A 10,881-nucleotide genomic window follows, 5' to 3' on the forward strand; every position below is an offset into this window, starting at 1 on the left:
ATCACGGGTAGCTTGCCACGCTTTGCTGTGCAGGCAAGATACTTGGCGAGATCCTCTCTGAAGCTTGCCGGGCTATCCGAGAAGGGCGGAGGAATCAAACTCAGGTTGGCTGGGTCAGCCACATGCAAGGCAAATGCCCTACCTGCTGTGCTATCACTCCAGCCTGAAGAATAAGATTGTTTAATTGTTGACCCACAGCAAGTCCCAATGCAATTGCTCTAAAGTCTCAGAAGCTTTAGTCAGCTTTATGGTTGTACAACAGGTCTTTTTATAGTGTTTTAAAATTTAATTCTTTTTTATGGTGAAAAGTATCCTCTTCCAACATTTATCAAAATGACATATGAGTACTTGCTTTTGCTATACCTCATTTTGCTTATAAATCAAAATTTCTAAGCACATATTAGTGACAAGAAAGAAAATCTACTCTCTATCTTTTCAAAAACCAAAATTGAGTTGTCTCATAACCAAAGGCTGTATTAATTTGTTTTCTAAATAATGCCTCAGCTCTAACAAGGGAGCAAAAACCCAAATTAACCTGATAAAAAATAGACATTTTGATTTTCCACTAAAAGGCATTATGGCAAATAATCAAATACATTTGACTGTTTGATGAATTGTTAATATCACTGGTGCTTTAGGGAAATGAGTGTGTTACATAATGAAATCTTTGTATTTATATTACAAATAGCCAGCTCAATATCAACAATCTACTAGTGAATCTCAATTTTCTTTTACATATGGGAAAGGAATTTTTGGATTAAATACAATACTCATGCATTGTGAAATTGCAGAAGCAAGAGTTGTGTTTTTCTAACCATTATGATCCTTTAATTATAACAGAGCCTCAGCATATACAAAAAATATTCAGTTATTACATCTTTTTTAAAACTTTTCTATTGAAGCACTATGAGATAGACCTTACAAAGATTTCAATCATACAATATTCCAACACTCATGCCTCCACGAGTGTACATTTTCCAGCACCGGTGTGCCCAGGTTTCCTCCCATCATCCCCCAACCCCCATTCCCTCCCTTAATCTATGGCAGGCACTTTTCTTCTCTCTCTCTCTCTCTCTCTCTCTCTCTCTCTCTCTCTCTCTCTCTCTCTCTGTGTTTCTTTTCCCCTCTCTCTGTGTCTCTCTCACTCTCTCTCTTTAGTCTTTTGGGCAATGTGGTTTGCAATATTGATACTAAAATGTTATCAAGAATATCCCTTTACAAGCTTTTAACAATCAGTTCTTGTCCAGCGAGCTCATTTTCAGCTATTTGTCATACTCGCCTCTTTTCTATCTCACCTACCCTCACCTCCACGTGCACTTGTGGTTAGATCCAACCACTGATGAGTCCTCCTAGCCCCTGTTTTCCTTGGCCATGGATCTTAATCTTCTCCTATATATAGTTTTAATATACCACAAATTAATGCAGTCATTCTTTGTCCCTCTCCTTCTGACTCACTACATTCAGCATGATACTCTCCAAGTCTATCCATTTATAGGCAAATTTCATCACTTCGTTTTTTTTTGTAGCAGCTGTATAGTATTCCATTGTGTAAATGTGCCATAGTTTCTTTATTCAGTTATCTGATCTTGGACACTCAGGATGCTTCAGGATTTTGGCTATAGTGAATAGTGCTGCAATAAATATAGGAGTTCATATGGTGTTTCTGCTGTGTGTTTTTGCCTCCCCTCCCCCCAGGTTATATTCCCAAAAGTGGTACAAAAGAGAGCTCAATTTCTTATTTATTTATTTATTTATTTATTTATTTTTGAGTCACACCTGGTGATGCACAGGGGTTACTCCTGGCTCATGTACTCAGGAATTACTCTTGGAAGTGCTCAAGGGACCATATGAAATGCTGAGAATCTAGCCCGGATCAGCCTCATGCAAAGCAAACACCCTACCATTCCAGCTGCAGCCCCGAGGGAGGGCGGGGGCATTGGGGGGAGGCTCAATTTCTAGTTTTTTTAAAAATGTCCATATTGTTTTCCAAAAAAGCTGGACCAGTCGGCATGGAATTCCTAACAAAAATGAGAGTCCCTTTCTCCCCACATCCACGCCAATGCTGGTTACTTTTTTTTATTTTTATTTTTTTGTTTGCTTTTGGGGTCACACCCAGAGGCGGTGCACAGAGGTTACTCCTGGCTCTGCACTCAGAAATAACCCCTGGCAGTGCTCAGGGGACCATATGGGATGCTGGGAATTGAACCCGGGTTGGCCGTGTGCAAGGCAAACGCCCTACCCGCTGTGTTATTGCTCCAGCCCCAATGCTGGTTGCTTTTGTTCTTTTGGATGTATGCCAGTCTCTGTGGTGTGAGATGATATCTCACTGTTTTTATATGCATCTCCCTGCTGATTAGTGATGAAAAGTATTTTTTCATGTGCCTTTTGGCTATTCAAATTTCTTCTTTGAGAAAGTTTCTGTCTATTTCATAGTGCCATTATCTTATGGGATTGGATGTTTTTTTCTTGTAGAGTTCAACCAGTGTCTTGTATATTTTTTTTATATTAACCCTTACCAGAAAGGTATTGGGTGAATATCCTTTCCCATTCCAGAGGCTGTCTTTGTATAATGATCACTGTTTCTTTTGATGTGCAGCAGCTTCTTAATTTCAGTTAGTTCCATTTGATTATCTTTGCTTTCACTTGCTTGATCAGTGGCATTTCATCTTTGAAGATACCTTTAGCTTCAACACTGTGGAGGGTTTTGCTGACCTTTTCTCAATGTACCTTATGTATCCTGGCCTGATGCTGAGGTACTTAATCCATTTTGATCTGAATTTTGTGCATGCTGATAGGTAGAGGTCTGAGTACTTTTTTTTTTTTGCAAGTAGGTGTCCAATTTTGTCAGCATTACTTGTTAAAGAGGCTTTCCTTGCTCCACTTCATATTTCTTGCTCCTTTATCAAAGATTAAATGATCATATATTTGAGGGTGTGTGTAAGGATATTCAACCCTATTCCATTAGTTCGCAGATCTGTCTTTATTCCAATGCTGTGCTGTTTTAATTACTACCATTTTGTTGTACAGTTTAAGATTGGAGAAGGCAATGCTTGCCATCTTTTTTTTTAACTGTTAATCATTTCACCTTTTTTTCAAGGGCTGGAGCAATAGCACAGCGGGTAGGGCGTTCGCCTTACACGTGGCCAACATGGCCGACCCGAGTTCGATTCCTCCGCCCTTCTCGGAGAGCCCGGCAAGCTACCGAGAGTATTTGATATGCCAGACACAGTAACAACAAAGTCTCCAATGGAGACGTTACTGGGCCCGCTCGAGCAAATCGACGATCAACGGGATGGCCTTTACCCTTTACCTTTATATTTCTAACCATATGCACTGAAGTTTGTTAATTCACTAAATTTGTTTTGTTCTGTTTGGGGACCATACCCAGTGGTGCTCAGAGCTTACTACTGGTTCTGTGCTCATGGATCATACCTGGTGGTGCTCCACAGACCACGCTACTGGGAATTGAACTGTTAGCCTTATGCAGGGCAAGTGCCTTAAATTCTGTATCATTTCTCTGCACCCCAACTTTTTTTTTAATTTATTTATTTATTGAATCACTGTGGGAAAAGTTACAGAGCTTTCGGGTTTAGGTCTCAGTCATGTAAATATCAAACACATTTCCCTTTACCAATACTTATTTTTAACCCCGAACCCCAATAGACCCCCACCTCCCACCCCTCCCAATTCTTGTGAGGCAGATGAGTTCTAGTTAATACTCTATCTACTTTGACTAGATAGATTGTTTCGATAGAAGATGCACAATTATTGTTTAGAGTTTACGACCCACCCCCCACAATCAGATATGCTGAAACAGCGTTGTGAAATGATTTGCTTTCTACAACTTGGTTTAAGAATAAAATGATGTCGTGCGGACGCAATCGCGTCCGCGCGGTTTTGAATTTCTGCTATTTTACTTATTGACCCTGGAAGAATTTCTATTAAAAGTTAGATAGTTAAGAGACTGGCTTCTGTGCCCTGGAGTCATGGCCGTGCCGGAGAGCCGCTCGTGGGGGGCAGCTGGCGACCTCGGTGGGGCGTGGGGGACGGCCCACAAAGCCCCCCTTCCCATGAGGTCCCCGCCGCTCCCGCCGAGCCCGGCTCAAACCTGCTGTCCACAAGGCTCCCGTGCGGCCGCCATCTTTCTTTCCAGAGAGGAGTGGGCGGGCTGGTCAACGCCCTTTCCCCTCAGGGCAGGCTTGGTGGCGCAGTTTAACACATAGTCCATTTGCTTTTCTGCTCCAAGCGGCTGGTTCTCTGTGCTAAGTCCTTGTGCCTCCGGGGCCGTGGCCGTGCCGGAAAGCCGCTCATGGGGGGCAGCTGGCGACCTCGGTGGGGCGTGGACACCCCAACTTTTTTAAGTAAATTTTTAAGTAGCATAATTACTTTTCAGTGGTCTAACTTAATAAATCAAAATTCATTACTCACTTATAAAGTAAAGTAAAGGCCCTCCGTTGTTCATCGATTTGCTCGAGCGGGCCCAGTAACGTCTCCATTGGAGATTTTGTTGTTACTGTGTTTGGCATATCGAATACATCACGGGTGGCTTGCCAGGCTCTGCCGTGTGGGCAAGATACTCTCGGTAGCTTGCCGGGCTCTCCGAGAGGGGTGGAGGAATCGAACTCAGGTCGGCCATGTTGGCTGCATGGAAAGCAAGCGCCCTACCGCTGTGCTATCGCTCCGGTACTCACTTATAAAAGCTTTTAACTCATTTTTAACAGAGAAAAGCAAGTTTTCCACATTAAAGATATCAAGGAAATATCTTCTTAATGGAGTACTAGGAAGGAATTTTGCTAAAGGAAAGGTTTCAGGCTAGTCTATCTAGAGACAGACATAATAGTATAAATATAGGAGAGAAAAAGAAAACTATCTTAGTCAGAAAAATACAAATTAATGTACCTTTGACTTGAAAGTATTTGTAGAGCCACATTACCACTCACAGTGCAATTTTTAGGAATATCCAATGATTAAATTCTAGCTTACATAACATTGGTATATTCCTTTAGTTGCTTTGCTAAAAATGAGGGTCATAAGGATTAGTGAGTATAAAGAAGCCCTAGATTTAGACCCTAGGAGAAATTAAATTGATATTTTAGATACAAAACCTACATACAGAAATATTAGTTTACCCCTTAATTTGTTCTAATTTTAATAATAAAATGCACAAGTGAAATTATCGGGAAATAGGCAAAATGAATCAGAGTCAACGCAATAGAATTAGAGTGTGATTCTATAATCATATCCAATTTCTATCAATTTTTGGTATATGACTGAATCTGTTTTAGTTTCTCTTAGTGTCTCAATTTCCTCTTTACCCTTTAGATGACTTTGTGATAATTCAAGAGTATAGTTTGTAAAGCCATTATACATAAAAATTAAAATCAATTTGAGATTGATCAAAAGTAAGTTTTTAATATACTGATAAATAGTTGTAAACTTGAAAAACTCAGAATAACTTTGTGCACCAAACCAACACTAGAAATTGAATTAGAATAATAGGAGATTTGGATTGATAGAAAAGAGTAAGTATGAGATAGTGTAGAGAAGTATTAATAGATGTGCTCTTGAGTAACATGCACAAGGAGACCACTTGACTCCCAATTAGAAATATTCCCCTTTTTTCTTTCAAAATTGTAAAGTATTAAAAACATACTTTTAAAAAAAGAACCAGGCAATTCTTAAGAAAGGCATAATGGTGCTTTTTTGATGGTGAAAGCTTTTCTTCAACATCTTTAGAGAGATTTTATATCAAGGCTCTGGAATTAAATCATACTCTATCTTAGGTCTGTCACTACTTAAGTGGTTGACTCAGCCAATTGTTTGGGGGCGGGGGTTCAGCATCTCAACAGCACTTGATCACTTGATCACTTCACTTGACATCCCGTTACTTTCCAATTTGCTCAAGCAGGTGCCAGTAACGTTTCCATTAGTCCTTGTCGCGTACTAGTGTAGCCCAATGGCATCTGCTCATTCTAGGAACACGAAAAGCCTCAAGCCAATCATTCGGGGTCTTGATGAAGAAGTCTGACCATCTAGTAGGTGGGCGGCCATGAGATCTTTTGATGTCCTATGAAATCCAGTCCATAATGGCTCTAGTTCAGCAGTCATCTCCAAATCTCATTACATGTCCAGCCCAGGAATTTCAACACCTTGGCAAACGAGACATCATCCCTGATTCTTGATCGTCAACAGAGGTTGGAACTCCGGATTCTTTCTCTCATTTGAATGAAGCATGATACTCAAAGCATAGCTCTTTCGATTTCTCTCTGGGAGAACTGAACAGCAATTTCATCCTGTTTCTGTAAGGCCCAGGTCTCTGAGGCGTATGTTAATGCAGGAAGAACAGTAGAATCAAAGATATGTGCCCAGAGCCAGAGGGTCTCCATCCTCTTAGCTATTTTTCGACACTCTTGAAGGTGTTCCAAGCTGCTCTCTTTCTCCTGCACAACTCAGGTGCCAGGTCATTCATCATGTTGACTTCTCAACCTAGGTACAGATAACTGTTGCATTTTGAAATGCTTATTCCGTTGAGAGCAAGTGAAACTTCAGGAACGAGACTATTTCTCATAAACATTGTCTTTGTGAGATTATGCTGTGGTTCGACCACTCCACTCTTACGGTCGAAGTCGGACAGCATTTGTGCTGCTTGACTGATGTTTGGTGTTATTAGAACAAAGTCATCAGCAAAGCGGAGGTGGTATAGTTGCCGACCATCTATCTTCACTCCCATTCCTTCCCATTCCAGTAGTCACATGACGTTCTCAAGGGTGGCACTGAAGAGTTTCAGTGAAATGGTATCACCCTGCCGAACCCCTCTCTTGACCTGGATGATCACTTCCTTGTAGAATAGTGAGATTCTTCCTTGTAGAATGGTGAGATCCTTCTCAACATATAATATAAAAAATAGTGTAGTATCAGAATAATTTAGAGAGTTACTCTTAAAATCTAATATTTCACGATCATGATCACGATCATCCTGTTGTTTGTCAATTGTCTTGAGCAGGCACCAGTAATGTCTCCTTCTTCTTAGCCCTGAGATTTTAAAAGAGTCATATTCAATGCTCTTTCAGGGATAGGAGAATGAGACCTATAATTGTTACTGGTATTTGTCACATTTAGTATGACACGGAAAGTTTGCCAGACTCTGTCGTGCAGAACCTGCCAGGTTCTCCAAAGTAAAAACAAGATAATAAGATGTTGCTTCTGGGAGCTGGGTTTTATAGCCTTTGGGTCTTGGCCATTGATGGGACCACCTGGCATCGGCTGCAGCTGGTAGGTGTAACGCCTACCTACCAGAAGATGGGAGATCTCATCGAAGAAGGCCCAGTCCCAATCCCAGCAGGCTTGGAGATCTTAGCCCCGGGACCCTCATGCCTGCGTTCATCTGCCGGTTCCTTCATGCATGAGGCTTGTCTGGACGTGTAGAGATTGATCTCAGCATGGCTGTGACTGGTTCTGGATGTCTTCGGCTGCCAGGGCTCTGCTTGGGGCGGGGAGGAAAACTCAACCCACCCCCCTCCAAGGGGCCCCGGTGATGACAGCCAGGCGCGGGGGCAGGAGACTCTGCGCTGTTCTCTTCTGGGAGCTGGGTTTTATAGTCTCTGGGTCTTAGCCATTGATGGGACTACCTGGAGCCAGTGGCAGCTGGTGGGTGTAATGCCTATCTACTGGAAGATGGGAGATCTGGGTGGAGAAGGCCCAGTCCCGATCTGTGCAGGCTTGGAGATCTAATAATTAAGGTAACAAAATTGGTTCTTAGTAAATGTTGCAAGTTTATGTTTATCATCATAATCATCATTATTAGAATTAACAAATATTTATTTCTTGGGACAAATGTATTATATAAAAATTCAGAGCAGTGATTTTTTTTCTCAGAATAACATAGCTGTTCTGCTGGAGCGATAGCACAGCAGTAGAGCATTTGTTTTGCACGTGGCCAACATGGCTGACCCTAGTTCGATTCCTCTACCCCTCGTGGAGAGCCTGGCAAGCTACCAAGAGTATCTCGCCCTCACAACGAAGCCTGGCAAGCTACCCATGACTTATTCAATATGGCAAACACAGTAACAAGTCTCGTGATGAAGACGTTACTGGACCCGGTAGAGAAAATTGATGAACAATGGGAGGACCGTGACCATTAACTTAGCTGCTGGTGGACATATGACAGAAAAGGACAGTCAGGTTCTAATCAAACATCTGTTCTGTTGTTGGCAGGTATCCAGTATAGTAAATCACTATTTCCCAAGTTGAACTGCACTGACAAGGCTGATGTTGCTTTTTACACTATATTTGGAGGATATCTGCATGTTTTCCTTTTATCAAAAAATTTTAATATCTATTGATATTAGTTAATTTTTCCATTAATGGAGTTTTGATGTTTCTATTATTGTGAAGTTTTCAAAAATTATAAAACATCAATTTTTCAGATTAATATCATTCATATTGAATGTTATAAACTAGAGACCAATAACTGTGTTTGTGAGAGGGATCAGCATCATCACATCAGTAGAGGAAAAATGAGTCAATAGAGATATTTAAAAATCATTTAAAAATCAAAATTCGTTTTTAGAAATATTGATTCTAGAAGAATGAGAAACGCAATATAAATAACAAATGCAAACCTCTTGAACTGGGAAAGTTTAGTTATATGTCAAAGAACTCACACCAGTCCAGTGTTAAGCTGTGGCACCATAGTTAAAAGATACAAAAGAGCAAGTTCAGGTCATGAATATTGCACAGTGGATCATGGCAGTGCAAACTCTGAAGCAGAAATCCATTTATAAACTAGGAAGTGTTTCTGGGACAATACAATGGGGATTAAGCCATGATTGGGAATTAATGGGCACGTGTCACTTAGCATTGCAAGTTGCCTATCCTTTTAATTTTAGTTTGCTCTGATACAGTAATAAGAAGCATGGTTGTTTTTAAAGTATAATTTTTAAGACTACATGGATTATAGAGCAAGGTGAAGATATTCTGGGAGTACTGTAATTTGAATTATTATTATAAATTTAAATAAAGGAAATATATATCAATGAATATAAGTGCATTGATAAGTAAAGGGGAAATAATGAGGAATTACAAACTCTCATAAATAGTCCTATACTTTTCAATTTTCAGTTTTATTTTGCTTAGAATTTCTCACTCATGATATCTTGTTAAGGGGCACTAAAGTACTTTAGAACAATGCTAACTATACTCCATTCACTCTAATAATTTCAGTAAGTAAAGATATGCTCACTATGGATAATTCTCTCCAAAAGTTATAGGAAACAATCATAATCAAACTATGAAAATATATCAGAGAAGACATGACATAAGACATCGTTACACCTAAATTTTCTTAATAGTCATTTTCTTCACCTAATGACACTTTTTTTTTTGTCTTTTGTTTTTTGTAAACCTTCCAGCAAGTGCCACTTACAGCTATAGTCAATGACCATACAGGGCTGTCCACTCAATGTGAGGGCCAAGAGTTAGTGATACTCAGGACCTTCAGTGACTGGAAGCATGAGGGCCATCCACAGTCATGTGCTAGATGGATTGAGCAAGATCAGGTTCAGGAAGAGCAAGTGTTCTAATCCATTTTATCTTCCCAGATATTCACATATATATTTCTAAGCTCTTCCAGATAGCAGAATCTGATAAACAAATTTTGGAACAGTTTATCTTGTTATGAGTATTATATTGTTTGACAAAACTTGGAGGACAACACTCTGAGGTATATTTCAAACCTCAAAAATGAGAAGTTTTGGAGAGTAAGAATTAGATGATTTGGTTTGCCCTTTCCTGGTTCTTTAAGAGATGATTTGATTAAATTTGTAATCTTTAGAATTTTTACATTTTCTCCTATGGGAGAAAATATATAAGTGATCCTCTAGGCAGTTCAAAGCATTTTTCAGAAAGGAGGGAAAAGAAATGATATTTTCTCAACATAACAGTAGCTGTACTCAGCCATTTACCTCTGTATTTTTAGACATAGCCACAATCCATTGTTGTGTGCACTCGCCTATTTCTCTGCTTCAAAGCAAATGTAAAGTTTTTCATCCTCCCAAGTTCAGGCAGTACAATTTATCATTAAGTGAAATACTGCACTGTGATAATAGTTTTAGTTTAGCCTTTTCTCACCTCTTAACCTCTCAGCTTGAAACATGCCCATTTATCATTAAGACGAGCTTTGCAGAGAGAATGGTTAGAATTTAAGGATCAGGGCTTTTTGTTGTTCATGAAGGAAAAAAGCTTCACAATTTAGTGACAGTGATATGGAACTTCCAAATGGAAAGCTCTTATTTGACAATTTGTCGCTAATTATGGAGATCAAAATTGCATCCTGAACTGCCCTGTCCCTGTTCATTGCTAACAGCTGAGTAAGTCAGTGGCAAAGCACCTGCTAGAACTCCTTGATGCTGGTGTAAACTACCACAGTTGGTTTTGAACAGAATAAATGTTCTGAACGGCACCAAGCACATGGTTTTAGTGTTATTTCCATCTTCTCTGCAGAAGTAGTATATAATGAAGTGATGGAATGAAAAAAAGTAAGAGGTTTTTTGTATTTGAGAAAGGAAATGCAAGAGTAGAATTTTTCAATTAATTTTTAATTGATTAATTTTTAGAATTAATCACCTAGGATAAATTTGAGTGTCAAAAATGAAATCAAATTCGTCCTACTGCCACTTAATAAGGGCTTTTTGGAGCATTTGCAGCAAGATATTTGTGAAAATATCCTAAATCCAGCAGTCATATGGATCTGTACAAAAATAAGGACAGCAAAGTCAAAGCTAGGAGACAGGTTTTTTCTGTTTGTTTTTATCCAACTAAAGTATATAAACATTTCTGAAAAGTAATATAAAGGAAAGGAAAAAAATTTCCATTTGAAAATGA

Source organism: Sorex fumeus, unplaced genomic scaffold (genome assembly GCF_029834395.1).
Source record: "Sorex fumeus unplaced genomic scaffold, SorFum_2.1 ptg000003l, whole genome shotgun sequence".
NCBI lineage: Eukaryota > Metazoa > Chordata > Mammalia > Eulipotyphla > Soricidae > Sorex > Sorex fumeus.